Genomic DNA, 12599 nt, shown 5'->3' with positions numbered 1-12599 from the left:
GAAGGGCTTAGCCTGGGTGGGCTTCCTGAATGTCCTGAGGTTTGATGTAGATCTTCAAATATTTGCAATAAGTCATAGGGGAGGGAATTTCAGGTTGGTAGAATGGTGTCATGAGAGGTTCAGAGGTGTGTTGTGGTAAAGAGACTAGATGGATGGAAGAGAGAAGCCTTAAACGAGTGTAACCAAAAATAAATTTGGACAGATGTGTAGTGGGAGGTTGGTGTCTGTCAAGTAACTGTAAACGTGAATGTTGGCAGGAGAAGTTGTGATTTGATCAGGTAGATGTATGAGCCAGAACAAGAGTAGAATGCAAATAATTACTGGGGAAGATTATCCAGCTGCCAGCACACTCAGTTTCTGAGCACTTTTATGACCTTGAAAAGAAATCCTGTATGCTTTAGGAGTCACCCCCTTTCCTCCCCAACCTCCCCAGCTCTAAACATTTCCAATCTACTTTCCATCCCTATAGATTTGCTATTCTGGACATTTCATATTAATGGAATTATACAATATGTATAGTTCATACAATATGTATGATAACATCTTTTGTGTCTAGCTTCTTTCACTTAACAGTGTTTTCAAGGTTCATTGATGATGTATCATATATCAGTACTTCACTCCTTTAAATGGTTGAATGATATTTCAGTGTGGATATACCACATTTTATATATCTGTTTGTTGGTTGATGGACATTTTGGTCGCGTCGCTTTTTGGTTATTATGAATAATGTTTCTGTGGACATTTGTGTACAGGTTTTTGTGTATACATATGTTTTAATTTCTCTTGGGTATATACCTAGTGGTAGAATTGTTGGATCTATGATAAATTTATATTTAACCTTTGGAGGAAGTGTGGCAGATCAAAGGCTTAATGTAAGAGCTGAAACTATAAAACTCTTAGAAGAAAACTTATGCATAAAATTCCACCATTTTATATTCTCATCAGCAGTGTATGAAGGGTACAATTTATTCACATCCTTTACAGTACTTCTAATTATCTGTCCTTTTTTTTTTTTTGCGGTACGCGGGCCTCTCACTGTTTTGGCCTCTCCTATTGCGGAGCACAGGCTCCAGACGCGCAGGCTCAGCAGCCATGGCTTACGGGCCCAGCCTCTCCGCGGCATGTGGGATCTTCCCGGACCGGGGCACGAACCCATGTCCCCTGCATCGGCAGGCGGACTCTCAGCCACTGCGCCACCAGGGAAGCCCTATCTGTCCATTTGATTCTAGCCATCCTAGTAGGTGTGAAGTGGTCTTTCCTTGTGGTTTTGATTTGCCTTTCCCTGATGGCTAATGATGTTGAGCATCTTTCATGTTCTTGTTGACCATTTATGCATCTCTTTGGAAAAATGTCTATTGCAGTGCTTTGCCCATTTTTGAATTTGGCTATTATTTTTTTAAATTAATTTTTATTGGAGTATCGAGTAGAGTTCCCTGAGCTATATAGTAGGTTCTCATTAGTTATCTATTTTATACAGAGTATCAATAGTGTGTAAATGTCAATCCCAATCTCCCCATTCATCCCACCCCCCCTTTCCCCCCTTGGTGTCCATACATTTGTTCTCTACACCTGTGTCTCTATTTCTGCCTTGCAAATAAGATCATCTATACCATTTTCTAGATTCCACATATATGTGTTAATATACGATATTTGTTTTTCTCTTTCTGACTTACTTCACTATGTATGACAGTTTCTAGGTCCATCCACATGTCTACAAATGACCCAATTTTGTTCCTTTTTATGGATGAGTAATATTCCATTGTATATATGTACCACATCTACTTTATCCATTCCTCTGTTGATGGACATTTAGGTTGCTTCCATGTCCTGGCTCTTGGAAATAGTGCTGCAATGAACATTGGGGTGCATGTGTCTTTTTGAACTATGGTTTTCTCCTGGTATATGTCCAGGACTGGGATTGCTGGGTCATATGGTAGTTCTATTTTTAGTTTTTTAAGGAACCTCCATACTGTTCTCCATAGTGGCTGTATCCATTTACATTCCCACCAACAGTGCAAGAGGGTTCCCTTTTCTCCACACCCTCTCCAGCATTTATTGTTTGTAGATTTTTAAATGATGGCCATTTTGACGGGTGTGTGGTGATACCTCATTGTAGTTTTGGTTTGCATTTCTCTAATAATTAGTGATGTTGAGCATCGTTTCATGTGTTTGTTGGCCATCTGTATGTCTTCTTTGGACAAATGTCTATTTAGGTCTTCCACCCATTTTTGGATTGGGTTGTTTGTTTTTTTGATGTTGAGCTGCATGAGCTGTTTGTATGTTTTGGAGATTAATCCTTTGTCAGTTGCTTCATTTGCAGATATTTTCTCCCATTCTAAGGGTTTTCTTTCGTCTTGGTTATGATTTCCTTTGCTGTGCAAAAGCTTTTAAGTTTTATTAGGTCCTATTTGTTTATTTCTGTTTTTATTTTTAAATTGTTGAGATGTAAGAGTTCTTCAGTGTTATAGATACAAGTGCCTTATCAGATATATAATTTGCAGACATTTTATCCCATTTTATGGGTTGTCTTTTTACTTTATTTTTTAATTTTTTTATTTTTTGCGGTACGCAGGCCTCTCACTGTTGTGGCCTCTCCCGTTGTGGAGCACAGGCTCCGGACGCGCAGGCTCAGCAGCCATGACTCACGGGACTAGCTGCTCCGTGGCATGGGGATCTTCCCGGACCGGGGCACGAACCCTTGTCCCCTGCATCGGCAGGCGGACTCTCAACCACTGTACCACCAGAGAAGCCCTATTTTATTTTATTTTATATATTTTTTGGCCATGCCATGCAGGCATGTAGGATCTTAGTTCCTTGACCAGAGATTGAACCCACACCCCCTGCATAGGAAGTGTGGAGTCTTAACCACTGGACCACCAGGGAGTCCCTGTCCTTTTACTTTCTTGATAGTGTGTTTTGAAATTCAGAAGTTTTCGATTTCATGAAATCCAATTTATTAATTTTTTCGTTGGTTGCCTGTGCTTTTGGTGTCATATCTAAGAAACTGTTATCTAATCCAAGGTCACAATGATTCCCTCCAAGTTTTCTTCTAATAGTTTTATAGTTTTAGCTCTTATATTTAGGTCTATGATCCATTTTATATCAATTTTTGATAGTAGTGTGAGGTATGGGTCCAACTTCATTTTTTTGCATGTGAGTGTCCAGTTGTCCCAGCACCATTTGTTGAAAAGACTATTCTTTTCAGATAGAATGATCTTGGCAACTTTGTCGAAAATTAGTTATAGATGTGAAGGGTTTACTTTTGGACTCTCAATTCTATTCCACTTGTCTATATATCTTGCTCTTTGCCAGTACCACACAATCTTGATTACCATAGCTTTATTGTAATTTTTTTTTTTTTTTTTTTTTTTTTTTTTTTTTTTATTGTAATTTTTAATATGGGAAGTGTGAGTCTTCCAATTTTGTTCTTCTTTCCAAGATTGTTCTATCTATTCTTGGTCACTTAAATTTCCACATGAATTTTAGGACAATCTCATCAGTTTCTGCAAAAAGCTAACAGTGATTTTGATATGGATCATGTTGAATCTGTAGGTCAGTTCGGGAGTAATGCCATCTTAAGAATACTAAGTCTTTCAATAGATGAACATGGGATGTATTTCCATGTATTTAGTTTTTCTTTAATTTCTTTCAGCAAGGTTTTGTACAGGCTAACTTATTTTTGATAGGCTATGTGTACATAACCACTGATGCTTCAAATTCACTTGAACAGATGGAAATAGTAATAATGGTTTATAAGAACTCTGCTCTCCTTCTTGGCCTCAGAGTAATTTTGAGTTGAAAAGGTTAGAAAACTGTGTGAAGTTGATGTTACCAATGAGGATGACTACTTTTATCTACCAAGTACAACTGTCGATAGGGTTGTCTATCTTAATGGTGTTGGATTACATAATATTGGGCATGCCACAGGCCATTTGGGGATTATAAGAGCCTTATTAAATTAGTGCTGGTCTAGAGGACTGGATAGGAAGAAATTATTTTTTGGTTTGTTAATGACCTCTGTAGTCATTATTTTTGTTATTTTCAATTTTGAATCACATATATCCCTCATCTAAACCAACCTTAGTTGTCCCTGTGAAGGGCTTTTACTCTCCCAACTTCTGACTGGTGAGAGCTTTATTCAGTCACTTCCTGACCCTTAGCATCTGCACTTGTTTCCTAGACCAAGTTGCCTATTGCCTCATATCTTGGAATACAGTAGTGGCCAGCCGCGTTTTGTCTTTGTGAATCCATTCTCTTTCTCTATAATCTATTCTAGGATGTGCTGCCATGTTAGTTTTTGCACATTTTCAACTTCATAATGGATCTTTAGGCAACACAGAATCCACATAAATTCTTCAGTGGGAGAAGAGAATTGCAAACTCTTGATTCTGGCTTATAATGGTTTTCAAAATATAGCTCTAATTTGCTCATTTCTATCATTTAAGATTGTGTTTGCCTACCAATAAGAAAAAAAATTAACAAAGGCTTAAAGAAACAGTGGGCTTATTTATCTCACATAGAGAGAGTCTCATGTTGGGCAGTCCAGAGCTAGCCTTGAAGTATCATGGACTCAAGTGCCTTCCATTTTTCTTCAGCATTCTTAAGTATATAGGCTTCATCTTCATGCTCAGATACTCATGTTCCAAGATGACGTCTACACCACTTACACCTTCATATCTGTGTTTTGAGTATGAAGAAAGAAAGGGAGAAACTGGCATCAGTAGGCCATTGGTAAGAAGTGTGTTGCTTGGCCAATGTAGCTGCAAAAGAGGCTTGCAATGAAATTTTTAGGCAAGCAAGGGAAAAGGAGTAGGTAATGAAGATTGTGTCAGCCCAATCCACACACTTTGCCATACCGTACAGTTGTTGTTTTAATACTGCACTCCAGCGTCTAAGTTTGCTTAGCTTTATAACAATGTGTGTTATTTTGGATTGACTGTAATTATATATGCTGGCAAACTATCAGATAATTACATCAAATAATTCCTAGGAAAAGCACAATCAACAGATGGAGTTTACTTTTGAAAACTTGATAGCCACTGTAACTGATTTGTTTGGAGCTGGGACAGAGAAAACGAACGCCACACTGAGATATGGGCTTCTCCTCCTGCTAAAGTGCCGAGAGGTCACAGGTATGAGCAAGATGGTGGGCAGAGTGAATTTCAGAGAAGATATTGGGTCCTCCATCTTATTTCTCTTAGAGAAGCTTTATTTTTGAAATTTCTGTGCCACCAGCTATAAGTTTAAAATTAAAATATTTTAAAAAGGTTAAAAGTGAGACAAATTTGTACAATAGGGGAGAAGGACTGAGAAAAGTGAAGACAGTGTGAGCAGTAGCAAAGGCAGTAAAGCTATGGATTTCATCAATAAAAAATTCTGGATAAGTGTCTGGACTTCATGGGAAGGGATTTGCAGCAGGCACAGCCAGCATAAATTGGCCTAGGATTGAATATTAGTTTTCTTAAGAAGAGTCCACTTTGAATGGTAGGTATGTTTTTGCAGAAATCTTTCCTTATTCTGAATATGCAGCATTCTAATGCTAGGGTAGGGGAGATGGGAACTATATTTGTTGAAGTATAGCATAAATTCTAGAAATTTGGTAAGAAAGGCTGAGAAAATTTCTAGTCTGAGAAGTTCTTTACAAGGTTAGATTTAGAAAAAGATCTATGCTATTTAGACAAAAGAAGTGCCTAAAGGAATTTTTTCCCTTTTTGAACAACTTTAATTTTTCCCATTTTATTGAGATATAATTAACAAATATAAATTTATATATTTAAGGTGTACAACATGATTTCATATTGCGAAATCAAATTGCAAAATGATTTCCACAATCGAGCTAATTAACTACTCTTAGCAAAGTTCAGGTATACAATACAGCATTGTTAACTGTGGTCACCATGTTGTATTGATACTTTAGATCCCCAGAACTTGTTCATATTATAACTGAAAGTTTGTACCCTTTGACCAACATCTCCCCATTTCCCCCACCCCAGCCTCTGACAACCATCCCTCCACTCTTTGTTTCTATGAGTTTGACTTTTTTATATTTCACATGTAAGTTAGATCATGCAGTATTTGTCTTTTTGTGTCTGGCTTACTTTTTCTTAGCATAATATCCTCCAGGTTCATTCACGTTGTTGCAAATGGCAGGATTTTCACCTTTATTGGCTGAATAATATTCTGTTGTATACATCATCTTTTCTTTATCTATTTATCCATTGATAGACACTTAGGTTGTTTCCATATCTTGGCTATTGTGAATAATGTTGCAGTGAACATGGGAATGCAGATATCTCTTTGAGATACTGATTTCATTTCCTTTGGATATATACCCAGAAGTGAAATTGTTGGATCACATGGTAGTTCTGTTTTTGATTTTTTGAGGAACTTTTATGCTGTTTTCCATGATGGCTGTACCAGTTTACATTTCCATCAACAGTGTATAAGGGTTTCCTTTTTTCCACATCCTCACTAATACTTGTTATCTCTTGTCTTTTTGGTAATAGCCATACTAACAGGTGCATGGTGATATCTCATTTCCCTGATGTCGAGTACCTTTTCGCATACCTGTTGGCCATTTGTACGTCTTCTTTGGAAAAATGTTTATTCAGGTCTTTTACCCATTTTAATTGGGTTATTATTACTGTTATTATTATTAGCTATTGAGTTGTTTGAGTTCCTTATATAATTTGGGTATTAACACCTTGTCAGATATATTTCACAAATATTTTCTCCCATTCTGTAGGTTGCCTTTTCATTTTGTTGATTGTTCCTTTTCCTGTGTAGAAGCTTTTTTATACTGATGTAGTCTAACTTGTTTATTTTTGCTTTTATTGCCTGTGTGTTTGGTGTCGTATCAAAAATTATTGCCAAGACCATGTCAAGGAACTTTTCCTCTATGTTTTTTACTAGGAGCTTTATGATTTGAGGTCTTACATTTAAGTCTTTAATCCATTTTGAATTAATTTTTATGAATGGTGTAAGATAAGGATCAAATTATATTCTTTTGTATGTATCCAGTTTTCCCAGCACCATTTATTGAATGAATCCAGTTTTCCCAGCACCATTTATTGAAGAGACTGTCATTTTCCCACTGTGTATTCTTGGCACCCTTGTCAAAGAGAGTGACTGTAGATACATGGATTTACGGATCTTTCTCAACTTACAATGGGGTTACATCCCAGTGAACCCATTTTAAGTTGAAAATGTTATATGTCAAAAATGTGCTTAATACATCTAACCTACTAAATAGCATAGTTTAGTTTAGCCTACCTTAAACATGCTTAGAGCACATACATTAGTCTATAGTTGGGCAAAATCACCTGCTACAAAGTTTATTTTATTATAAACATTGAATATCTCATGTAATTTATTGAATACTGTACTGAAAGTGAGAAACAGAATAGTTGTATGGGTACAGAATGTGGTTGTAAATGTATTGGTTGTTTATCCTCATGATTGCATGGCTGACTGGGAGCTGTGGCTTGCTGCTGCCGCCCAGCATTATGAGAGAGTATCATACTGCATATTGCTAGTCTAAGAAAGGACCAAAATTCAAAATTCCAAGTACAGTTTCTACTCAATGCATATGGCTTTTCTACCATTGTAAAGTGGAAAAAACTGTAAATAGTACTGTCATAATTTGGGGACCATCTGTATTTCTGCTGTATTCATGATGTTCCATTGATCTATGTGTCTGTTTTTATGCCAGTATTCTACTGTTTTTATTACTGTATCTTTGTAATATAGTTTAAAATCAGAAAGTGTGGTGCCTCCAGCTGTGTTTTCTTTCTCAAGATTGGTTTGTTCAAGGTTTTTTTGTGGTTCCATATGAATTTTAAGATTCCTTTTTCTATTTCTGTGAAAATGTCATTAGAATTTTGATAAGGATTACATTGAATCAGTAGATTGCTTTAGGTAATGTGGACATTTAGAGAATATTTATTCTTCTAATCCATGACTGCAGGATATCTTTTTATTTGTGTTTCTTCCATTCGTTTTAATCAGTGTTTTATAGTTTCTGATGTACAGATCTTTCACCTCTTTGGTCAAATTTATTACTAAGTATTCTGTTCTTTTTGATGGTTTTATAAGTGGATTTTTTTTTTTTTTGCGGTATGCGGGCCTCTCACTGTTGTGGCCTCTCCCATTGCGGAGCACAGGCTCCGGACGCGCAGGCCCAGTGGCCATGGCTCACGGGCCCAGCCACTCCATGGCATGTGGGATCCTCCCGGACCGGGGCACGAACCCGTGTCCCCTGCATCGGCAGGTGGACTCTCAACCACTGCGCCACCAGGGAAGCCCTAAGTGGATTATTTTTATCATTTCTCTCTCAGATAGTTCATTGTTGGTATATAGAAACATAACTGATTTCTATACACTAAGTTGTATCTTGCTATTTTACTGAATTTGTTTATTAGTTCTAACAGTTTTTGGTGTAGTCTTTAGGATTTTCTACATATAAGATCCTATCATTGTAAATAGAGACAATTTAACTTCTTCCTTTACAAAATCGATGCCTTTATTTTTCTGGTCTAATTGCTTTGGCTAGGACTTCTAGTACTATGTTAAATAAAAGTGGGGAGAGTAGGCATCCTTGTCTGGTTCCTGATCTTAGAAGAATAGCTTATAGTAATATTAATCAAAGAATTATATTTGCTTAATTGGAATAATATCAGAAAACACCTTTTGATGAAAATCCATCAATGTTGGTATAAATGGGTTAAAATATTCTTTAATAAACTGAGAGTTAAAAGGTTCTGGCTCAAAAGAGCAGGAACAAAATGGTGGGGTCATAATTTCATGTACTATTTGTTTCCCACTCACACTGGATTAAAAACATCATGCTATACATTTCATTTGGTCTCCAATATTCATTAAAAATTATAAATGGTTTAAAATAAATACAATTATACAGCTAATATATTTTACCTCTTAAAAAAAATAGCTTATAGCATTTTACCTTTTTTTGGTTAACCATCCACTCTTCCCTTATTTATTTATTTTAAAATTAAATGCTTTATTGATGTAACATTGGTTTATAACATTATATATGTTCCATGTGTACAACATCACATTTTGTATACAATGCAGTGTGCTCACCACCAAAAGTTTAGTTTCCATCCGTTCACCATACAGTTGACCCCCTTTACCCATCTTGCCCTCCCTTCACTCTGCTTCCCTTCTGGTAACCACTACTCCGTTCTGTGTATCTATGTTTTTGTTTTTGTTTGTTTGTTTGTATATTCCACATGTGAATGGAACCATACAGTATTTGTCTTTCTCTGACTGGCTCATTTCACTTAGCATAATACCCTCAAGGTCTACCCATGTTGCAAATGACAAGATTTCTTTCTTTCGTTCCTTTCTCCCTCCCTCCCTCCTTCCTTCCTTCCCTTCTTTCTTTCTCTCTCTCTCTCTCTTTCACTAAGTAGTATTGCATTGTATATATACCACATCATCTTTATCCAGTCATCTGTTTATGGCCACATAGGTTGTTTCCATATCTTGGCTATTTTAATGCTGCAGTGAACATAGCAGTGCATATATCTTTTTAAATTAGTGTTTTCATATTTTTTGTATAACTACCCAGAAATGAAGCAGATCTCCATACTCTTTTCCATAGTGGCTGAACCAGTTTACATTTCCACCAACAGCATATGGGGATTTCTTTGTCATTGACTTTTGGCAGTTTTAATATAATGTGTCTTGGAGAAGGTCTTTTTGCATTGAGGTAATTAGGTGTTCTCTTAGCTTCATGCACTTATATATCCAGTTCCTTTCCCAGGTTTAGGAAATTCTCAGTTATTATTTCTTTAAATGAACTCTGTTCCCTTCTCCCTCTCTTCTCCTTGTGGGATACCCATTATCCTTATGTTGTCCTTCCTAATAGATTCCAATAGTTCTTTTAGAATTTCTTCAATTTTTTTTAACACCCTATTTCTCCTCTTCAACCAGAATCATGTCTAGGTTTCTATCTTCGGGCTCCCTAATTCTCTCTTCCATGGGGTGCCCTATTTCCAATGCTTTATAACAGCGGTCCCCAACCTTTTTGGCATCAGGAACGGGTTTCGTGGAAGACAGTTTTTCCACAAACGGGGGCAGTGGGTGATGGTTCAGGCAGTCATGTGAGCGATGGGGAGCGATGGGGATCGGCAGATGAAGCTTCGCTCACTGGCCCACCACTCACTTCCTGTTGTGCGGCCCGATTCCTAACAGGTGGCCCAGGGGTTGGGGACGCCTGCTTTATAATGTGTTGTTCATCTCATTTATTGCATGCTTCAGCTCCAGATTTTTTTTTTAATGTTTCAGTCTCTTTGGTAAGGTATTCTTTCTATTCATTAATTTCATTCCTTAGCTCATTGAACTGCCTGTCTGAGTTTTGCTGTATCATGTTGAGTTTGAGTTTCTTCACGACAGCTGTCTTGAATTGTCTATCAATTAGATCTCAATATTCTGTAATTTTCAGTTTGGCTTCTGGAGAATTTTTATGCCATTGTCACGATGGTGCTTGATGAGTTGTTCTTCTACTGGTGCATTTGAAGTAGCAAACACCTTTCTTCATTAGGTAAAGGTGTTTTATCTTTCTTTTAACCTTGTTTCTAACAATTCAACAGGTTTGTAATTGGAGGCCTTTTTGTTTGTTTGTTTTCAGTAGATGACACTATAGCACAGGTTTTTGGTTTCTCTTACTTCAGCTGCCTCTGGCTATATTTGAGAATTGGCACTTTCCACCCCACTGCCTTTGCCAGAGGTGTTGTTCGGTGCCCTCATTGTCACTACTGGTGCCTCATTGTCACTGGTGCCTTGCTGTTGCTGGTGTCACTGCTATTGCTGGCATTGCCGCCTGGGGCACCAGAAGGGCAGGCACCTTGTCCAGGGTCGTCTGGGCTGTGGGCTTCACTGCCGAGGGGGGAGGGTGGGAGTTGGAGGGCAGTTGGAGCTATGGTCACCTCTGCTGCATTAGGGGCTTTCAGGTTCATGGGTGCTGCTGCTGTGGGCGGGAGGGTGGGGGTCTAGAGTTGCAGGTGCTTCCACAGCTGACGGGACAGAGTCACAGGTCCTGCTGCCACTTCTCAGTTCCCTGTGGCTGTGGGTGCTGTTGTGACTGGGAGGTCAGAATTGTGTGCAATGCCCCCTTGCTACTCCTGGATTCTCTGGGGCTGTGGGCTTAGATGCCATGACTGGGTGCCAGGATCTCAGGCATTGCCTCACCTGTTCTCTCCATTCTGCCTCCTCTATGTGTTCCAATCCACCCACCTTTAAATGTAGAGAAGTGTGGAATTCTCTGGCATCCTCATGTGTTGGGCAGAGTTCCCTTTGTTGAGTTATGGACGTTTAACTGGTTGTAGATTGAAGGTGGGGACAAAGGGAGTGTCTCACACTGCTGTAATGCTGATGTCACTCCCCTCACCGTTGAGTATGTTAGCCCTGGGCTTGTCATACACGTTGAGATACATTCCTTTATTTTGTTGAGATACATTCCTTCTATACATAATTTGTTGGGAGGAGTTTTTATCATGAAAGGATGTTAAATTTTGTCCAATGTTTTTCCTCCATCTATTAAGATGACAGTATGATTTTTATCCTTTATTCTATTAATGTGGTACATCATATTTATTATTTTGCATATTTTGAACCACCCATATATCTCAAGGATAAATCCGGCTTAATCATGGTGTGTGATCCTTCTTTTTTTTTTAATTTTTTAAAAAATTTATTTATTTTATTTATTTATTTTTGGCTGTGTTGGGTCCTCGCTGCTGTGCACGGGCTCTCTCAAGTTGAGGCGAGCAGGGGCTACTCTTCATTGTGGTGCACTGGCCTCTCACTGCGGCGGCCTCTCTTGCTGCGGAGCACAGGCTCCAGGCACGTGGGCTTCAGCAGTTGTGGCTCACAGGGCCAGCAGCTGTGGCTCGCCAGCTCTAGAGCGCAGGCTCAGTAGTCGTGGCATATGGCTTAGTTTCTCCGCGGCATGTGGGATCTTTCCGGACCAGGGCTCGAACCCATGTCCCCTGCATTGGCAGGCGGACTCTTAACCACTGCGCCCCCAGGGAAGCCCGGTGTGTGATCCTTCTAATGTGCTCTTGTATTCAGTTTGCTAGCATTGTGTTGAGAATTTTTGCATCTATGTTCATCAGGAATATTGGCCTGTAATTTTCTTTTTTTGTACTTATGTCACACTTAAAAAGCAATTTTATTATTCCAGAAGTCTGAGTCCAGAAAAATGGTGTTTGCCGTAAGAATTTCCTTTCAGGGCAATAGTTTTAACTTTTATGAACAATTTTTTTTTAAATTAAAAAAAAATCTTTAAGCAAATTATGTTTTTCTGGGTCAGAACCCCATTGAAATGATGATAAATTAATTACAAATGAGAGTTATTCCTGAAGATTCAGGAGATCTCATGTAGGAAAATGGAGGTTTCAGAGAGGGTGCTGGGCACAAGGTTTAGAAAACTTCTATTTCAAAATGGACTAGGTGGATAAAGCAGTTGGGAGAGGAGACACCAAGAACAAAAGAGAAATGATAAATTGAGGCTTCCCAGTAATTAGAAAATTAATTACTAAGAGTTTGAAACATCTGCCTAAGCATTTGCAATA

At 38.3% G+C, this 12599-nt stretch overlaps 1 pseudogene; it reads left to right on the top strand.

Moving 5' to 3' along the window:
* LOC115858025 (cytochrome P450 2C18-like) overlaps positions 1 to 12599 on the top strand; it is a 46459-nt pseudogene that overhangs the window by 16221 nt on the left and 17639 nt on the right.

Source organism: Globicephala melas, chromosome 16, assembly GCF_963455315.2.
Source record: "Globicephala melas chromosome 16, mGloMel1.2, whole genome shotgun sequence".
Lineage (NCBI taxonomy): Eukaryota > Metazoa > Chordata > Mammalia > Artiodactyla > Delphinidae > Globicephala > Globicephala melas.
The sequence above is the reverse complement of the archived record's forward strand: the minus strand, read 5'-3'. Positions and strand labels throughout refer to the sequence as shown.